General features: G+C 44.4%; 1 protein-coding gene across 4 annotated transcripts in view; it reads right to left on the reverse strand.

The window, feature by feature from the left end:
* LOC143301294 (uncharacterized) overlaps positions 1–10,639 on the reverse strand; it is an 18,331-nt gene extending 7,692 nt beyond the window's left edge. Inside the window, exon 1 of one of the 4 annotated variants that reach the window (XM_076615494.1) lies at positions 10,332–10,639. The gene's annotated coding sequence lies outside the window, so the exon portion shown is untranslated. Of the gene's footprint in view, positions 1–1,515; positions 1,842–9,803; positions 10,014–10,305 lie in introns of those variants that run through there. The other 3 variants (XM_076615495.1, XM_076615496.1, XM_076615493.1) reach the window with 3 other exon arrangements.
* Between the last annotated feature and the right edge of the window lie 6,701 nt (positions 10,640–17,340).

Here is a 17,340-nt window from a genome sequence, read left to right on the forward strand (position 1 = left end):
AAACCAACAAACACCTTCATCAACAATACTGTCACTTGTGTTTTGCCACAGTGCAGTGCCCGTGACATCCAAGTGAACGGAAAGACCTTGGCACGGAGGAATCAACACCCCCAAGCAAGCAATCAAGAGAGAGAGAGGGAGGGAAGGAGAGAGAGAGAGGGGGAGAGGGAGAGAGAGAGAGAGAGAGAGAGAGAGAATGACATGGCACGTTTGTTTGATCGAGGGCATCAGTGGCCAGTTTCATATTTCGGACACCGGGTTGCAGCAGCCAGGATGCGAACTGTTGAGACTGGAAGAGTGGACGAGCTACTGAAGACTCACAAAACGGAACACAGAATTCAAGTCTTCTGCTACTGACCCCTACCAAAGTTAACAGCTGACAGGTAACTGAACTATCTTAATATGACATTTTGTAATGATCAACTACATGAACATACATTATTAACACATTTTGTTAAAACGAACTTTAACAAAGAAAAAAAAAATCAAGCCTTTTCCACCTTGTGCATTGTTATCATGTGTCAATGTACATAGATCGCAGGTGTTCGCATGACAACTCACTCGCATAACACACAACATATATATGATATATGTATATATATATATATATATATAAGGCCGCGTCACTAGCTAAGCAATCATCCGCTTAATAAAAGATTAATTAACTCAGTTTCGTCACCAGATGACATCACCTTGGGGGCATGTACCTGAACCCACCTTCGTGCCATTAACTTCGTATTATCCGACCTCCCACGTACAGTACCCCGGTCACACCTGCTGTACCCCTAACTGCATTAATTTTATCGGCCCGCCGTCTTGCAGGGAGGAGGGGGTGGGTTCGGGGTTGTTTGAAGGGGTGGGGGTCTGAACAACCTCCACCCGTTCCCTTCCCCCCACCCCCTGGCACTGACCCCCACCCCGCCCTCCCCCCCCAAATCCCCGGCCCCCTGTTTATCGGTCAATCCTTGAAGTGACGAGAGGATAGGTGGTACGTTATGTATCACGAATCAGTATCATCACTTCTCTGTCTTATCTGACAAACGGAGAGAAAGAGCAAGAGAGGAAGGGAGAGAGAGAGAGAGAGAGAGGGAGAGAGAGAGAGAGAGAGAGAGGGAGGGAGAGAGAGAGAGAGAGAGAGGGAGGGAGAGAGAGAGAGAGAGAGAGAGAGAGAGAGAGAGAGAGAGGGGGGGAGAGAGAGAGAGGGGAGAGAGAGAGAGGGGGGGCAGACTCGGAGTGAGACACAAACACACACACACACACAGAGGCACAGAGAAAGAAAGAGACAGAGAGAGAAAGAGAGAGGGGGAGGAGGGGGGTGGAAAGAGAGACAGACAGCTAGACAGAGCTATAATGACCACAGGCGGTTTCCTCCCTACAAATTGGTGGAACCGAAATACACGAAAAACAACAAAAAACATGTCGCCCCCAAAATGAAATTCCTTCCCTTCCTTAGTTTAAAACTAAACGGACGATCAGACAATGGTTAAATGAACGGTGATCAGAGTCGTCACATACCTTGAATGCGCTCAGGACACGTGCAAACACATTAAAAAAAAAATTTCCACTGCACTTCTCGTGACTAATTGACTGCACACACACACACAGACACACACATAGGTTGACGCAAACGCCGGAGTTCCACCGCCTGGCACAAACGTGTGGCGTGTGTCGCACTGACTGTTGTAATTCGACCTGCGCACTTCTACTTTATATGACCAGGAACCCCCCCGAGCACACCTTCAAATCTTTGGCACTAGCACACGCAGCAAACACCACCTCCGAAGACACGCCATACGATTGGATGTGACTGTCGAGGGAACATGAAACATCCAATGAGAAACCCGCACGTCTTTGACACAGCTGTTTGCTACAGGTGATAGTGGAAGTTCTATTTGGCGCAGCTATAGAAACAGGGAGCATGTGGGCGACCCGTACAAATAGCAACCCCACCACCCATACCACGGCGGTTCACAAGACACACTCACGTGTTTCGTTTCTTTTTATATCGGGTGGCGAATTCTCACCCCATACCTTTACGGACGAACGCACCCAGTCAGCCACCCCACCCGGTTCAAAACGACGGGACTACGGGATTAATAGATTCTGTGTCGTTCTAAAAATGGACGCCAAGAACCAGTGGCGTCGTCTCTTCAGCTGTGGTGCTTGGGTTTCTGTCGACAGAGACCCTTAGTGTTGGGTTTCTGTTTACAGATATCTTTAGTGTTTAGGTTATTCTTAGAGTCGACCAAAACAAAAACAACAGCAACACACACACACACACAAAGAAAAAAAAAGAGAAAAAAAGGGGGGGAAAAGTTGTTTTGACCACTACAAATAGTCACAAGGTCTCATTTGTTTCAAAAGTCGATAAGCCAACGGAAACAACAGCTGCAGTCTAATGAGTCTTGCTACAACCCCCCGTTTATCATTAACACGACAGCACGCGCGTCACTGAGTTAATTCACGGTGATCGCAGGGGCACGCGCGTCGAGTTTAAGACAGTGAACTGAAAGAGAGAAGGTGGAAGGCAGAACCAAGAATTTGAACTTTTGAATATTTGAATGTTAATTTATTCATTTATCCATCTCCCATCAGGCGTTGGGTGGACCCCCTGAGGGGTGTGAAGGGGGGGTGAGGGGTGTGAAGGGGGGCTCACACAATGCACGGCCACCAAGACTCCAGGCATGCACATCGTGAACAGAAAGCTAAGGCTGTCGTAAACCAAAACAAAGACAAGATGCGACGTACTGGAAAATCTGCTGGAGAAATGTCCTGTTGAACCGTTTCACGCTTTTCTTGGACTTCAGAACGAAAAGAAAAACTCAGTTCTGTTGTATGAATGTTAACTATTTAGGGGGCTATGTTGCTGGTTTTGAATGTTGTATAACCTGTCTTTATATATGTGTACTGTGCTGGCTGCAACAGCTAAGCGGTTGATTAAAGACGGTTGCACTTGGACAGTTCAGGGTTCCAATCCCAGTCACGGAACCTGATGCGCTAATGGCGGAGATTTTTTCCTGATCTCCCAGGTTAAAGATGTACAGGCCTGTTAGTACCCGAGCTGAACCCCCTTCTTTTGGAAGATCAAATGCAGACGTTATAGACTCCGTAATCCATACCAGCGTTCGGTGGGTTGTGGACACAAGGACATAACTAGCACGCACACCACCGAAAACTGAGAGTGGCTGCCTAATGGCGGGGTTTAAACAGTCGTGCAACATAAAAGCCTACTCGTATGCGAGGGAACGCGGGAGGAACAGCTCACGAACGTATAACTAATTATTGTGCTGGTTGTAGACCCGACATGGCTTTCCAATTGTACACATGCAAATCCATTTCTTACATCTTCCGATAGCTATCAATATAAGTAGTTATACTTTCCATAAACATTTTTTTACAATTATTAATATTAGTAATCTATCTTTCCTTACAATTTAATGATTATTAACATTACACTTTCAGAGGTATTGATCGATTATCTCTAAACGCCCCGTTTGTTTATACTTGTGCTCGACGATTTATTTTGTGTTTTGTTTGTATTGCTGCTGGCTTTTGAGTAAATAAGTCTGTTTTATTTCATTATTTCATTACATACGGTTTATAAATGTTATTTGATACAAGGCATAATATGGTTCATCAGCCGTCATGATAAAATTGAAGTGCAACGTTGTGAGCACAGTATGAAGCTTTAAGCTTGTTGATGCTCTTTTGTCTTTCATTGCATTGTAATCATGTGTATTGTTGAATAATTAAAGATTATTTAAACCAAAATAACTCTTTACTCCAACCACACAGGCATCGTGTTGCCTTTGGGCTTCAGCCAGATTGGATGCAGCGCACGTGTAAACATGACCTCGGGATAGATCCCACGGTTTCGCCGCGTTTCCTACAATCCAGTTGGCTGAACGCCCAGCTCCGCCTGCCACTGAGGATCTGTCGCCACGTACACGTAGCGGAATGAATGGGCCGTACATTTGCCGGAGCGTCTTATTAGTTTCACGGTTTCAGTTTCAGTAGCTCAAGGAGGCGTCACTGCGTTCGGACAAATCCATATACGCTACACCACATCTGCCAAGCAGGTTCCCGTGACCAGCAGCGTAACCCAACGCGCTTAGTCAGGCCTTGAGAGAGAGAAAAAAAGGTGAATAAATAATAGATAAGCTTAAATAAATAAATAAATAATAATTATAATATAAAAAGGTAGTAGTAGTAATAATAATAAAATAATAATAAATAAATAAATAAATAAGACAACAATGATGATAAATAAGCAAATAAATGTAAAACATGAAGACACACATACACCCACACATGCATAACATATGCACCAAACATGCAGTTTCACACATATGAAAGCACAGTCAAATACATATAAACGTACACGAGCTCACACACACACACACACACACCACACACTTTACCCTGCACCTCTTCTACCCCCCTAATAAGTGTTTCTTATTAGTCATGGGTTAACCATTTCGTGGTGTGAGGCAGCGCAATGAATATACGCTGTATCCGTCTTCTCCACAGCTTTCACTAAACCACACCTTTTAAGTCCACAACGACGTGTCCTGCAAAAAATAAATGTCACGTCATTGTGGATAGTTCTCCTTTGGGTTTGTGTGTGTGTGTGTGTGTGTGTGTGTGTGTGTGTGTGTGTTGTTGTTGTTGTGTGTGTGTGTGTGTTTTGTGTGTGTGTGTGTGTGTGTGTGTGTGTGTGTGTGTGGTTGTTTCCCCCCTCCCCCTCCACGTATTGTACCAACGTAAGAGTCCAGTTGAAGGACCTGTTTAATGGCTGACGTCTTCAAGGTCAAGTTGTTCAGGGTATGGGTTGGGTTTGTTGTTCCGGTTAGAACGGCGTGTATAAATGGTACCCCTGACAAACACCCAGTGTTTCAGTTTCGATGATTATCTAGTGTCGACATGCGGGGACTGGCCCTTCCAGGCTATGCTAACCACATGTGTGAGGGGGAAAAAAAGGCAAGATTATGTATAGGAAGTAGAAACAGTTTCAGCAGAATACCGAAACTGCATCTTTATTTCCGATATAGATGGCCTCTCTCTCTCTCTCGTAAATATTTATTATATGATTTATCTGTTTTCTGTGTGCTGTCCAAACCTTGGAGACGAACGGTTGAAAAAAAAAAAAAAAACAAATTACCCCCTGTCACATGTACTTTTAAGCAAATGACGAAGTGTCAAAGCGTCGCAAATCTCTAATTAGTTTATGTTGTTTCAATTCTGTTTTTCATATATTTTTTATATTTTTTTCGTTTTTTGTTGCTGTTGTTTTGTGTTTTTTGTTGTTGTTTTTTTCCCCTTTCCGTTCCGTTTCATTTATTTTGCACCATTTTGTTCTGATTTGTACCTGCTATGGCACCAGAGCTTTTCAGCTTATGACAAACATTTCAGTGTTCAGTGTTCTCTCTCTCTCTCCCTCAATATTATATATATATATATATATATATATATATATATATATATTTACATATCATCGTTATGTTTCCATACGCTTGCCTTTTTGTTTCTTCTTTATTCTTTAGGTTTCAAATGAATCTACAGTAACCTTGTTCGTGATCATGGGAACCAAAAAAACAGTATTCAATTCTATGTCTAAAACCATCAAAACGGATGACGATACTATGAAAAAAAATAAATTCCTCAACCAACCGACCTTCAGTCATCATTTCCAACAACCAATGTTCACAATCCATAGAAGAAACAGTTTGAAAATGTAGATTTTTGTGAGGGGTGTGGTGTGGTGACCCTGTCTGAAGCGGACATCAAATCTGGAGGCCCCTTTCTTGATTGGGGGAGGGGGAGGGGGAGGAGGTAGTTTTCATTTACTGAGAACTTCACAGAATCTAAAGTGGTCAAGTGTTTTATTTAAGCATTAACTTGACGTGCTAATGCAGTTGCACAAGAATACAATGATGTGTGTGTGTGTGTGTGTGTGTGTGTGTGTGTGCGCGTGCGCGTGTGGACAAAAGTCAGAACACGACGAACTGAAGTGGGGACGGCAGGAGGAGGGCAGGGAAGGAGTGAACGAATAGATTCTATCTTCCCCCCCCCCCTGCCCCCTCCCCTGCCATTCCCCCCCACCCTCATCACCCTCCCTCCCCCCCCACCGCCCCCCAACCCCCTTTGTTCAGAAGATACTTCAGGTCATGGCGTAAAGTCACCTTATGCAGTTTACAGTGGTCTTTTGTCCCCCCCCCCCCCTCCTCAAGGACACCTGTTGGGCCGAAAGAGTGGGGATACAACTTGGGCAATACCACTCTCCACTGATGAACAAATTCAAGCCCCGGATAGTCCGGACAGCACTTTCCTCCACTGCCGTTCTGACGGTCATTGTCGGACACGACTGACTATCATACACAGGGTCATTTTTTTGTTTGCTATATAGGCCTACGTCCTGGGTGAACCTGTTGGCTGCATGGTCCACATTTCTTCCCTTCCACACACACATATGTATGTGTACATAACTACATGCATGTATATGAATGTGCGTGTGCGTGTGTTTATGTAAGTTTGTGCCTGCCTATGTTTGCGTATGTGTTAGGGTAGCTGTTAGATACACATGTTAAAATGTATGTATGCAGCGTGTGTGTGTGTGTGTGTGTGTGTGTGTGTGTGTGTGTGTGTGTGTGTGTGTGTGTGTGTGTAGTCACATTTTGGTGTGTGTATGTAACATAGATATGTTTTATGTTAACAAAAGCGTTTTTGTAAAGCACCTAGAGCAGATTTCTGGATAGTGTGCTACATAAGTATCCATTATTATTAAAACCCTACCAGTTCCGTCTTGAGGGAGGAAAATTGTGGTTTATTACCAACCTAGTTACTGGCTGTGCAGTGCACGTCGTGTTGCACTACTCAGCAAGGGTGACGGAGATTTCCGTCTCAGCCCGATGCTCACACACACAGTCACTGTGTCCCCTGCGTCTGAAGAGACAAGTGGATGCCACAGACATTAAAGGTCTTCACCCCAAGACCCCCTCCCCCTTCTTTGTGTACCCTTCCCCCCCTAATTTTTATCATAATTATTTTTCACCATTATTACCGCTTCACAGTGGTAGTCCTGTCCATGACAGCAGAATATGTAAAACCCTGGCAGCCTGACGCTGACAGTTGATATGATTTATGATGTCAGTTTAGCGGCGGCTTTGAAAAGAAAGGAAAGCCTCCTGTGTCACGCCGGACAGGAAGAAAGAACAAAGGATTTCGCTGTGAATTAAAATCCGCTGACTGGGGAAATGATGGACTCTCTCTCTCTCTCTCTCCAGCTTACATTCAGAAAATCTAGCAAGTAAAAAAACAAAAAAACAACAAAAAAACAACAACAAAAAACAAAACAAAAAATACCTGGCCTCCGTCGTGACGCAATAATTTCGAAACCTGTCTGCAGTATTTTCCAGGTCGTTTATCACAACCTTTAACAGGACATCCCTCCTCTAAACTTCAGGCATGCGGGCCCGGCTCGCATTCGGAAGGGTACGAGTTCGGAACCTCGGCCACGGCGCCTGGAGGGTGAAGGGTGGAGGTCTTTCCTGTCCTCCCCCCCGTCAACAGATGGGCAGTGTCCACAGTTCTTCCCCTCAACACGGAATGAGCAGTGTTCACAACAAGGCGTGGACGTTGACTCCGTCAGTCACACAGAGTGGAGGGGGGAGAAGTGTGGTATATTGTCCGAATATATGCACGCAGGAAATCAAACTCGCACGTCAAAGATCCCGTTATCAATGTCAGCGTTCGGTGATTATGGAAACAAGGAAATATCCGGCATGCAGCCCCCCCCTCCACACCCGTCCGAAAACGGAGAATGGCTGCCTACATGGCAGATGTAAGAACAATCATACGCATAAAAGCCCACTCGTGTACAATATTCGAGTGAACGTGGGAGTCACAGCCCACGAACGAAGAAGAGGAACCTCGGGCACTGAGTTGAACTTCATGACCAAAGCTGCTGCCAACCTGAACGCTGTGCTGATGGTGCACTGTGTGTGTGTGTGTGTATGAGTGTGTATGCACGCGCGCCGTGTCGTGTGCACAAATGGCTTTTTTTTTTTCACCCTAGTCGCGTTGGAATTATGGCGACACCCGTTACCGATAGGTGAAAGGTGATGATTACCTTTTTCTTTCTTCCTTGCTGTGAAGTCCTGCACTGAGCACTACTCTCGGAGTGCACAGGCCACCTGTTGAACTGATGCCGGTACCCCCATCCTCTGTCCGTGCCTCTGTGCACGTGCACACAGAGGTAAACGTGTATCCTAGTGACGCGCAAGCAGACTGAAGCCAGCCGGATTAAAATGCGCACGTTGCACGTTGAACCGACGATAGTCTCGGCGTGTCAGTCTCCGTCGGCTAGACAATGTAAAAGGGTAAAGAGACCCAGACTGCGTTGTACTGACCCAGCCACACTCACTCCACAGTTAACTGATGCGCAAAAAAAAAAAAAAAAAAAAAAACAAAAAAAACCAGCTGAGAAACATCAGGGTTGGGACAGACTGGTGCTTGGGAGGGAGGGAGGGTGGGAGAGAGAGAGAGAGAAGGGGGTCGGAGGGTGGGGGAGTGGGTGAGACAGGGCCGGGGAGAGAGAGAGAGCAGAGACAGAGAGAGACAGAGAAACAGAAGCCGAGAGAGAGGTGGGGGAGGGGTGGACTGAAGAAAGAGAAGAGAGAGAGAGAGAGAGAGAGAGAGGGGGGGGGGGGGTGCGGGGGGCAGAATTAGTGAATGAATTCATGAATGTCCTCAAACGGTGAAGATAGTAGTACATAGACCGACGTACATCATCCACTGTTGTTGAAAGCTCCGCACGTGCATATATACATATATCTATTCATACTCAGTTCATTTATAGAGTAAATCTGAGGGAAACATAGCTCATACGTTTATAAAACAAGAGCGAATTCAACATGCTACTTAAATCTTAATAGATATGGAGAGACAGAAGAGAGAGAGCATGAGACAAAGAGAGAGAGAGGGGGAGGGAGAGAGAAACAGTGACAAAGAGAAAGATTCTGATAAAGACCTACAGATAGAGAGGGTGCGCGCGCGCGCGTGCGTGTATGTGTGTGTGTGTGTGTGTGTGTGTGTGTGTGTGTGTGTGTGTAGAAGGTTCTTCGAAGAAATACTGATTCGAAGTTTTACACGCTGAAATATACATGAATAATACATGAATGATTACTTTTTACTCTATAATGATAACAGCAACCACTAACCAACCACAAAAAAATACAATATATCACCCCCCCAGATTCACACACCTCCACCCACCCCCAACCCCCACTCACACAGCAAGACAGTCAGTCACACACACACACACACACACACACACACACAGAGAAAGACAGGCAGAGAGAAATGGGGAAAGAAAAACAATTCACAACATAACGAGAGTCATGGGGAGAAAAAGTGACACACACTGCCTGAGAGAGAGAGATAGAGAGACAGAGAAACAGAGAGAGACAGAGAGAGACAGAGACAGAGAGAGAGAGAGAGACAGAGAGAGATAGGGAGAGAGAGACAGAAAGACACAGAGAGAGACAGAGACACGGAGAGACAGAGAGACACAGAGAGACAGAGGGGGCGAGAGACAGAGAGAGACAGAGAGAGAGAGAGAGAGAGAGAGAGAGAGACAGAAGGAGAGAGAGAGACAGAGGGAGAGAGAGAGAGACAGGGGGTGCGACAGGGAGGGAGGGAGAGGGAAAGAGAGGGAGAGAGAGAGGGCAGCCAACAACAAAAAAAAAAAAAAAAAGAAGAAGAAGAAGAAGAAAGTACAGTCACTGCAGAACTCCATAACTCACTGTCAGTCCCAAGGACGCTGAAAAAGCTGAGTAACGAACGTGACTTGACGTCAGGGCCCTCAACAGCACAACTCACAGCAACAGCACAACTTACAGCAACAGCACAACTCACAGCAACAGCACAACTCACAGCAACAGCACAACACACAGCACAACTTACAGCGACTCACAACAACAGCACAACTCACAGCAACAGCACAACTCACAGCACAACTCACAGCAATAGCACAACTCACAGCACAACTCACAGCAACAGCACAACTCACAGCACAACTCACAGCAACAGCACAACTCACAGCACAACTCACAGCAACAGCACAACACACAGCACAACTTACAGCGACTCACAACAACAGCACAACTCACAGCAACAGCACAACTCACAGCACAACTCACAGCAACAGCACAACTCACAGCACAACTCACAGCAACAGCACAACTCACAGCACAACTCACAGCAACAGCACAACTCACAGCAACAGCACAACTCACAACAACTCACAGCAACAGCAAGGAGAAGAAACTCACCGCAGGTCCTAAAAACCTCCACGCGTGTGTGCTTGAGATATGATGATTAGATCTCTCTCCGCACTCTCTCTCACGGACCTCTCTCTCTCTCTCTCCTTCCTGAAAGACTGCCTGTGCTTTAGAAGGAATAAGATTTCGGCTTCTCCACGACACCACTGTCTCTCACTCAGTTCAGCGCAACTGAACAAAACTAGAAGTATAACGAAAGCTCAACAGAAAAAAAGTTGTCCACACACACACACACTGTCTCACACTCAGTTCAGCGCAAATCAACATTAAAACGGAAAGACCTCAGCAGAAATAGTTGTCGCCACACACACACACACACACAAACAGAACAGGCGGGCCGCGTCCGGCTTTTCTCTTAAAGATCAGCGGGTTTTTTCGGTTTTTTTTAAATTTTATTTTAGGAAATCTTACTCGCCGCCACCGCCACCACCACCATGACCCACTCCCTTCCCTTTCCGAGTAGCTCCCCCCCCCCCGCCCAACAAGTCAGCGGTGAGGACAAACAAAACACGATGACTTGTCATTTACACGACGTGGGGTGATGTGCTGTGCTGTGCTGGCTCTGTTCCACTCCCGTAAAGAACGAACGAACGAACGGACGGACGGAATTTTAAGACAGTAAAAGGAATACGCTCAATATTCTTCTTTCTTTCTTTTTTTTTCTTTTTTTTTTTTTCAAACACCCGGCCAATACTAAAAAAAAATGTTAAGAGAACCCCCCACCCCACCCCCAAAAAAGGAAAGAAAAAAGAGGAGAGAAAGAAGAAAAAAGAGGAGAGAAAGAAAAAAAAAAGAAAGCAAATAATATGTTCACGACAGCAAACAAACGAAAAACATGTAATTTTATGCACACCAAAATGCATTTATGTGCATTGCTAAACAATAAAGCGTGCGGTGGGGAGAGGGGGGCGGGGGGTGGTAGAGTATGCAAGAATAACAAAGAGAGACAGACAGACAGACAGAGACCGACAGACACAAAGACCGAGAGAGTTTATCTCAAGGTCAGCTGACACTTACCTGGTAACTGACGCAAACACTTGTTTACTCGTGACTTATCTGCCAGCCCTTCCAACGCTCACGTCATTCCCAGTGGCTGCCACATCACAAAACAACTCCCGCTTTGCTGCGGAGGGCAAGGTTCCCAATGTGTGTGTGTGTGTGTGTGTGTGCGTGCGTGCGTGTGTGTGTGTGTGTGTGTGTGTGTCTGTGTGTGTGTGTGTGTTTCAGTGTGTGTGTGTGTGTGTGTGTGTGTGTGTGTGCTCTCTGACTGACGGCCACGAGAACTTTCCTCGCTGTGAGTAAAGTTGACGACAACGTTATTGACGTGAAGCACGTGCGTCACCTGCGTGTTGTATATGTGTGTGTGTGTGTGTGTGTGTGTGTGTGTGTGTGTTTCAGTGTGTGTGTGTGTGTGTGTGTGTGTGTGTGTGTGTGTGTGTGTGTGTGTGTGTGTGTGTGTGTGTGTGTGTGTGTGTGTGTGTGTGTGTGTGTGTGTGTGTGTGTGCTCTCTGACTGACGGCAACGAGAACTTTTCTCGCTGTGAGTAAAGTTGACGACAACGTTATTGACGTGAAGCACGTGCGTCATCTGCGTGTTGTGTGTGTGTGTGTGTGTGTGTGTGTGTGTGTGTGTGTGTGTGTGTTTCAGTGTGTGTGTGTGTGTGTTTCAGTGTGTGTGTGTGCGTGTGTGTGTGTGTGTGTGGCTCGTGTGCGCGGGTGTGCTAGCGTGTGTGTGTGTGTGTGTGTGTGTGTGTGTGTGTGTGTGTGTGAGAGAGAGAGAGAGAGAGAGAGAGAGAGAGAGAGAGAGTGTGTGTGTTTGGGTAAAAAGGTTGCATGTCCGTTGTTATGTTGTGCGTTGGCATTCACTCCCCCCCCCCCCCCCCCCCCGTATAATGTAATTGACTTCATACAACTGTCTGCCCGTCTGTTTGTCAGTCTGTCCCTCTCCCAGACGTATTATAAAGCAGAGTTTTAGGGGGGAGAGGGGAGAGGGGAGGGGGTGTGAGGCGTAAAACACTCATGTTACATTAAAGTCCTCGAGCTTACATTTATCAAATGACCAAAAGATACTATTTTCCATTTTGATACATTTTGACTTAACATACATTTTGACTTTTAAGACATTTTCTGTTTCCCTTCTTTCTCTCTCTCTTCCCCCCCCCCTCCCCCGCCCCTCTCTCTCTTTGGGGGTGAATATGTAGTAATTCAGTTAAAAGCGGTGTCATGTTTTAAAACGTAGGCTTTTCAAATGTGTGTGTGTGGTTTTTTTTGTTTTTTGTTTGTTTGTTTGTTGTTGTTTTTTTAACCACGCTTTGAAACCATTACTAAAAGTAACATCATCATCACGATTTTCTTCAAATACATTGCAGTTTGAACAATTCCTGTGACGTTCACGAGTAAATAGTAAATGTGGACATACGGTGGTGGCTTCCTACATCGTGGTATTTCCGAACATATCCAAACCCACGTTCTTGAGTCTACAACACACAGCATGCTACATGATTTTCCTTGTTAATCGATCGATCAACTGACCTTGTTAGCAGCTTTAATTAACCACTGACGAGCAGAACTAATTGCAGAATTAATGCATGTGGAATACTGGCCAGCGTGCCTTCTCCCGTGTATTAATTAATCAGTTAGATCATTTGCTGTTTTGATTTCAACATTCACAATATGATTGTTTAGCCAAATAAACAAACTGATTCACGCACACAAAAACAAATAAATAAAAAATCAAGATTTTGTCCTGATAGCAACGCATGTGTAGGGGGTCACGACCTCTGAGGATGTCACGTGGCATTGGGGTCAGCGCGTGCCATGAGATTACAAAGGAATGCCAGCGATTTCATCCGGTTTCAGAGTTAACTGCAATTATCAGGAAAAGGGAACCTCTGTATTATCAAAACAGGACAGCTGCGTGTATTCATACTATAATACAACAGTATGTATGTATGCATGTTTTACAATGTCAATAGCTGAAGGGCGTGCCTACGGTGATGACCTACTGGGGAATTTTTCAGGAGTGGACGGAGGAGGGGCACTTTATTGGCGAGCTTAACATTTATTCCTGTATTCGTGCGCGCGCTCGCGCACACACACACACATACACACACCTTCGCACTGTGGAATATCTTCAAATGAGTGGGTAGACCAAGCAGCTGGAAGAGCAGCACGTAATTTCGAAGGTGCAATACAACTTGACATCCAGTTAGATCTACATGAATGCATTAGTTGTATAGAAAATGTATCTAGAAATCGATTTAAGAAATTACTTATAGATTCAAATAATCAATATTACACCAATGTTGTGTAAACACAAAGAATGCAGCTAATCCCAAAATTTTTTCTAAATTTGACACCAGCAGCGCATTCAAGACAAATTACAAGTCTAATGTATAGAATTCGTTTAAATGCCTTTCGTACAAAATTTTCTAAAAATATAAAATGTATATGTGGTAAGCAAATAACTGTAAGCCATCTACTCGTTCATTGTCCGAGCATAAGACAGTTAATTCCAAAAGACGTAGTTGATGACTTTTCTTCCAACATTTCATTAGCCACTGAAAAGATTTTGAATGATTATTCATTGCTTAGAATGTTTTCGGAAATTTTAAACTCCAGTCCAGTTGGTATCCTCCTTTGATGTATTATAATTAATGCTGTTATTTATATTTACATTGTTGTAGGTTAATACTTGTTGATATGCATATACATATTCACCTTCCCATGACACCTCATTCAATACACACCACAATCTCTTTAGACCTTTTCTTATAATATACTTTTCCTCTGATACATAACATGAATACTTTTTTTTACACTAATATTCACATGCATTCCCTTTCCTTTATCCACTTCTTTACTCCTTTCGTCTAAAAACATTTATAGTGAATAGACGTTAAACTGAAGATAAAACACACACACACACACGCACACACATGTACACACACACACACACCACACACAGACACACACTGACACGCCGCACGCAAGCACACACAGATACACAAACAAACAAACAACACACAACCGTCCACTATCGCGTTCAGTGGAAAAAGGTAAAAATGAAGACTGCTACAGAGAGAGAGAGAGAGAGAGAGAGAGAGAGAGAGAGAGAGAGAGAGAGAGAGAGAGAGAGAGGGAGAAAGAGAGGGGGGGAACAGACAGACAGACAAGCAGACAGATACAGGCAGAAGAGAAGATAAAAATGAGTAAAAAATACCTAATACCGTCACGGTTTTTACATTTGACCTTTTATTTTATTTCATTTCATCTTATTTTTTCCACATTTGTATTATCCCCCCTTTTGTTTCTTCTGTTTAAAATAACTATCTTCGCTCTTCCTCTGTGGCCGTCATCCGGTTATTGTCATGTTTCCTTGTTTCTCTATGGCTCAAAAGAGTTAATGGGAATAAATGAACTCAAACTGAAACAAATGACGTAATTTGCCGTGACGCCTTCTTGTTTTTTTAAGCAAACAACAAATGACGTAATTTGCCGTGACGCCTTCTTGTTTTTTTTAAACAAACAACAAATGACGTAATTTGCCGTGACGCCTTCTTGTTTTTTTTAAACAAACAACAAATGACGTAATTTGCCGTGACGCCTTCTTGTTTTTTTAAAACAAACAACAAATGACGTAATTTGCCGTGACGCCTTCTTGTTTTTTTTAAAACAAACAACAAATGACGTAATTTGCCGTGACGCCTTTTGTTTTTTTTAAACAAACAACAAATGACGTAATTTGCCGTGACGCCTTCTTGTTTTTTTAAACAAACAACAAATGACGTAATTTACCGTGACGCCTTTTTTTTTTTTTTTAACACAGCAAACCAAAACTTCCCCCCCCAGTCCGGATTACCCGATTTGTAGCAGCCTACAGCTTGTTGTGGGATTGGAATTTTGGTTAATCCTAATCCGGATATTGCTAAGGCTCTGTGACCATGACAGGAAACAACAAAAAAATGATCAGCGTGTTAGGCCAGTGTGTATTTATTTGTGCTGTGTTGTTGTACTGGGTGTGTTTTGAAGCCATCGATAATGCAGACATGTTCCACGCCAAATCGTGACTCGCGGTTTTTTGCGTCCAAGTATTGACTGTATTTAGCCTGGCCGGGTTTCTGTGGCAGCTTCTTTGTTCATTTTGTTTGACTGTCTCTCTCTCTGTCTGTCTCTCATAGTCTGTCTCTTTATATTTGTCTGTCAGTCTTTCTTTGTCATTCTGTCTGTTTCTCAGTCTCTCTCTCTCTATATATATATCTCTGTCACTATTTCTTTCTGCCTGTCTGTCTCTATCTGTCTATTTATCTATCTGCCTGTCTGTCTCACCTCCTGTTTGTGGCTGTCTCAGTCGTTCACATCTTTATTAGCTTTCTTTTTTCAGAGCGTGCCTCTGTGTGTGTGTGTGTGTGTGTGTGTGTGTGTGTGTGTGTGTGTGTGTGTGTGTGTATGAACTATAGTCCTTTTTCCAAGGAACATGGCGTCGCACAGGAATGACTTGGCATTGCAGGTCAAGCTGTCAGGTGTGACCACACCCATTACATCATACCTCCTCTGTCATCTCAGGCACTATTTAACATCCCCTCCACACACACACACACACACACACACACACACACACACGCACGCACACACGCACACACACACTGCGTTCGGATAAATCCACATACATTACACCACATCTGCTAGACAGATGCCTGGCCAGCAGCATAACCCAACGCTCTTAGTCAGGCCTTGGGTGCATGCATGTATATATCTGTGTACTTATCACAGTAGATTTCTTCGACAGAATTTTGCCAGAGGACAACACTCTCGTTGCCATGTTTTTTTTTTTTTTTTTTTTAGTGCACCAAGTGCATGCTGCACACGGGACCTCGGTTTATCGCTCAGTTTGGATTTTCCTGTCAAACTTGGGAGAAAAGGTGAGAGTGGGATTCGAACCCACACTCTCACGGAATCTCTGTATTGGCAGATGAACTTCTTAACCATTCTGCCACCTTTCTCCACCGCTGCACATGTATGGGGACTCGAACCTGTGGCCGGTAGCATTACCACTAGGCCCCCACCGCTCCACCTGGACACAGGACAGAGTTGTCACCCCCCCGTGTCTAACCTGTTAATAATTAACCACGAGGGGCTGGGTGGACACTTTCATCTTTGTCTGTCCTCTGCCCTTTGACCTGTCCGGTGTGGGTGACCCCCGCCATGCAGAACAGAAGCACCGGATCGGACTCTGACCAGCATAGCTCTCCATGCGGCAGGTCACGTGGACCACACAGCCCCCTCTCCCTCCCAGCGGCCCCTAGACCCCCCCCAGATCACGACTTCCCATCCCACCTTCACTCACATCATCATCATCAACTGGGGGTGATCCTCTGGGAGGCATCAGAGCCCAAGGGGGGGAACATTGTGGAAGAAAACATTTCCTGCAAGAGAGAGAGAGAGAGTTTGTGTGTGTGCGTGTGTTTCAGTTTCAGTAGCTCAAGGAGGCGTCACTGCGTTCGGACAGATGCCTGACCAGCAGCGTAACCCAACGCGCTTAGTCAGGCCTTGAGAAAAAAAAAAGAAAAGAAAAAAAAGAGTGAATAAATAATAGATAAATACATACAAAAAAGAACTACTACTAATAATGATAATATGTATAAGGCGCAGAAAAAAAAAGAAAAGAAAAAAAAGAGTGAATAAATAATAGATAAATACATACAAAAAAGAACTACTACTAATAATGATAATATGTATAAGGCGCAGAAACATGATGAAGTCAACTATAAGCGTACATAAATAAAAAACAACAACAACTAATAATAATAATAATAAAAAAATAAATAAATGAAAAAGACAATAATGATGATAAATAAGCAAATAAATATGTGTGTGTGTGTGTGTGTGTGTGTGTGTGTGTGTGTGTGTTTGGCGGCTGGGGAGGGGACTTCAGCCTTTCCTGCGCTGACCGTTTAAGCGAACTTTATCCGGAAAAAGCGGTGGAAAGCCCTTGCGCTATT

Source organism: Babylonia areolata, chromosome 27 (genome assembly GCF_041734735.1).
Source record: "Babylonia areolata isolate BAREFJ2019XMU chromosome 27, ASM4173473v1, whole genome shotgun sequence".
Taxonomy (NCBI): Eukaryota; Metazoa; Mollusca; class Gastropoda; order Neogastropoda; family Buccinidae; genus Babylonia; species Babylonia areolata.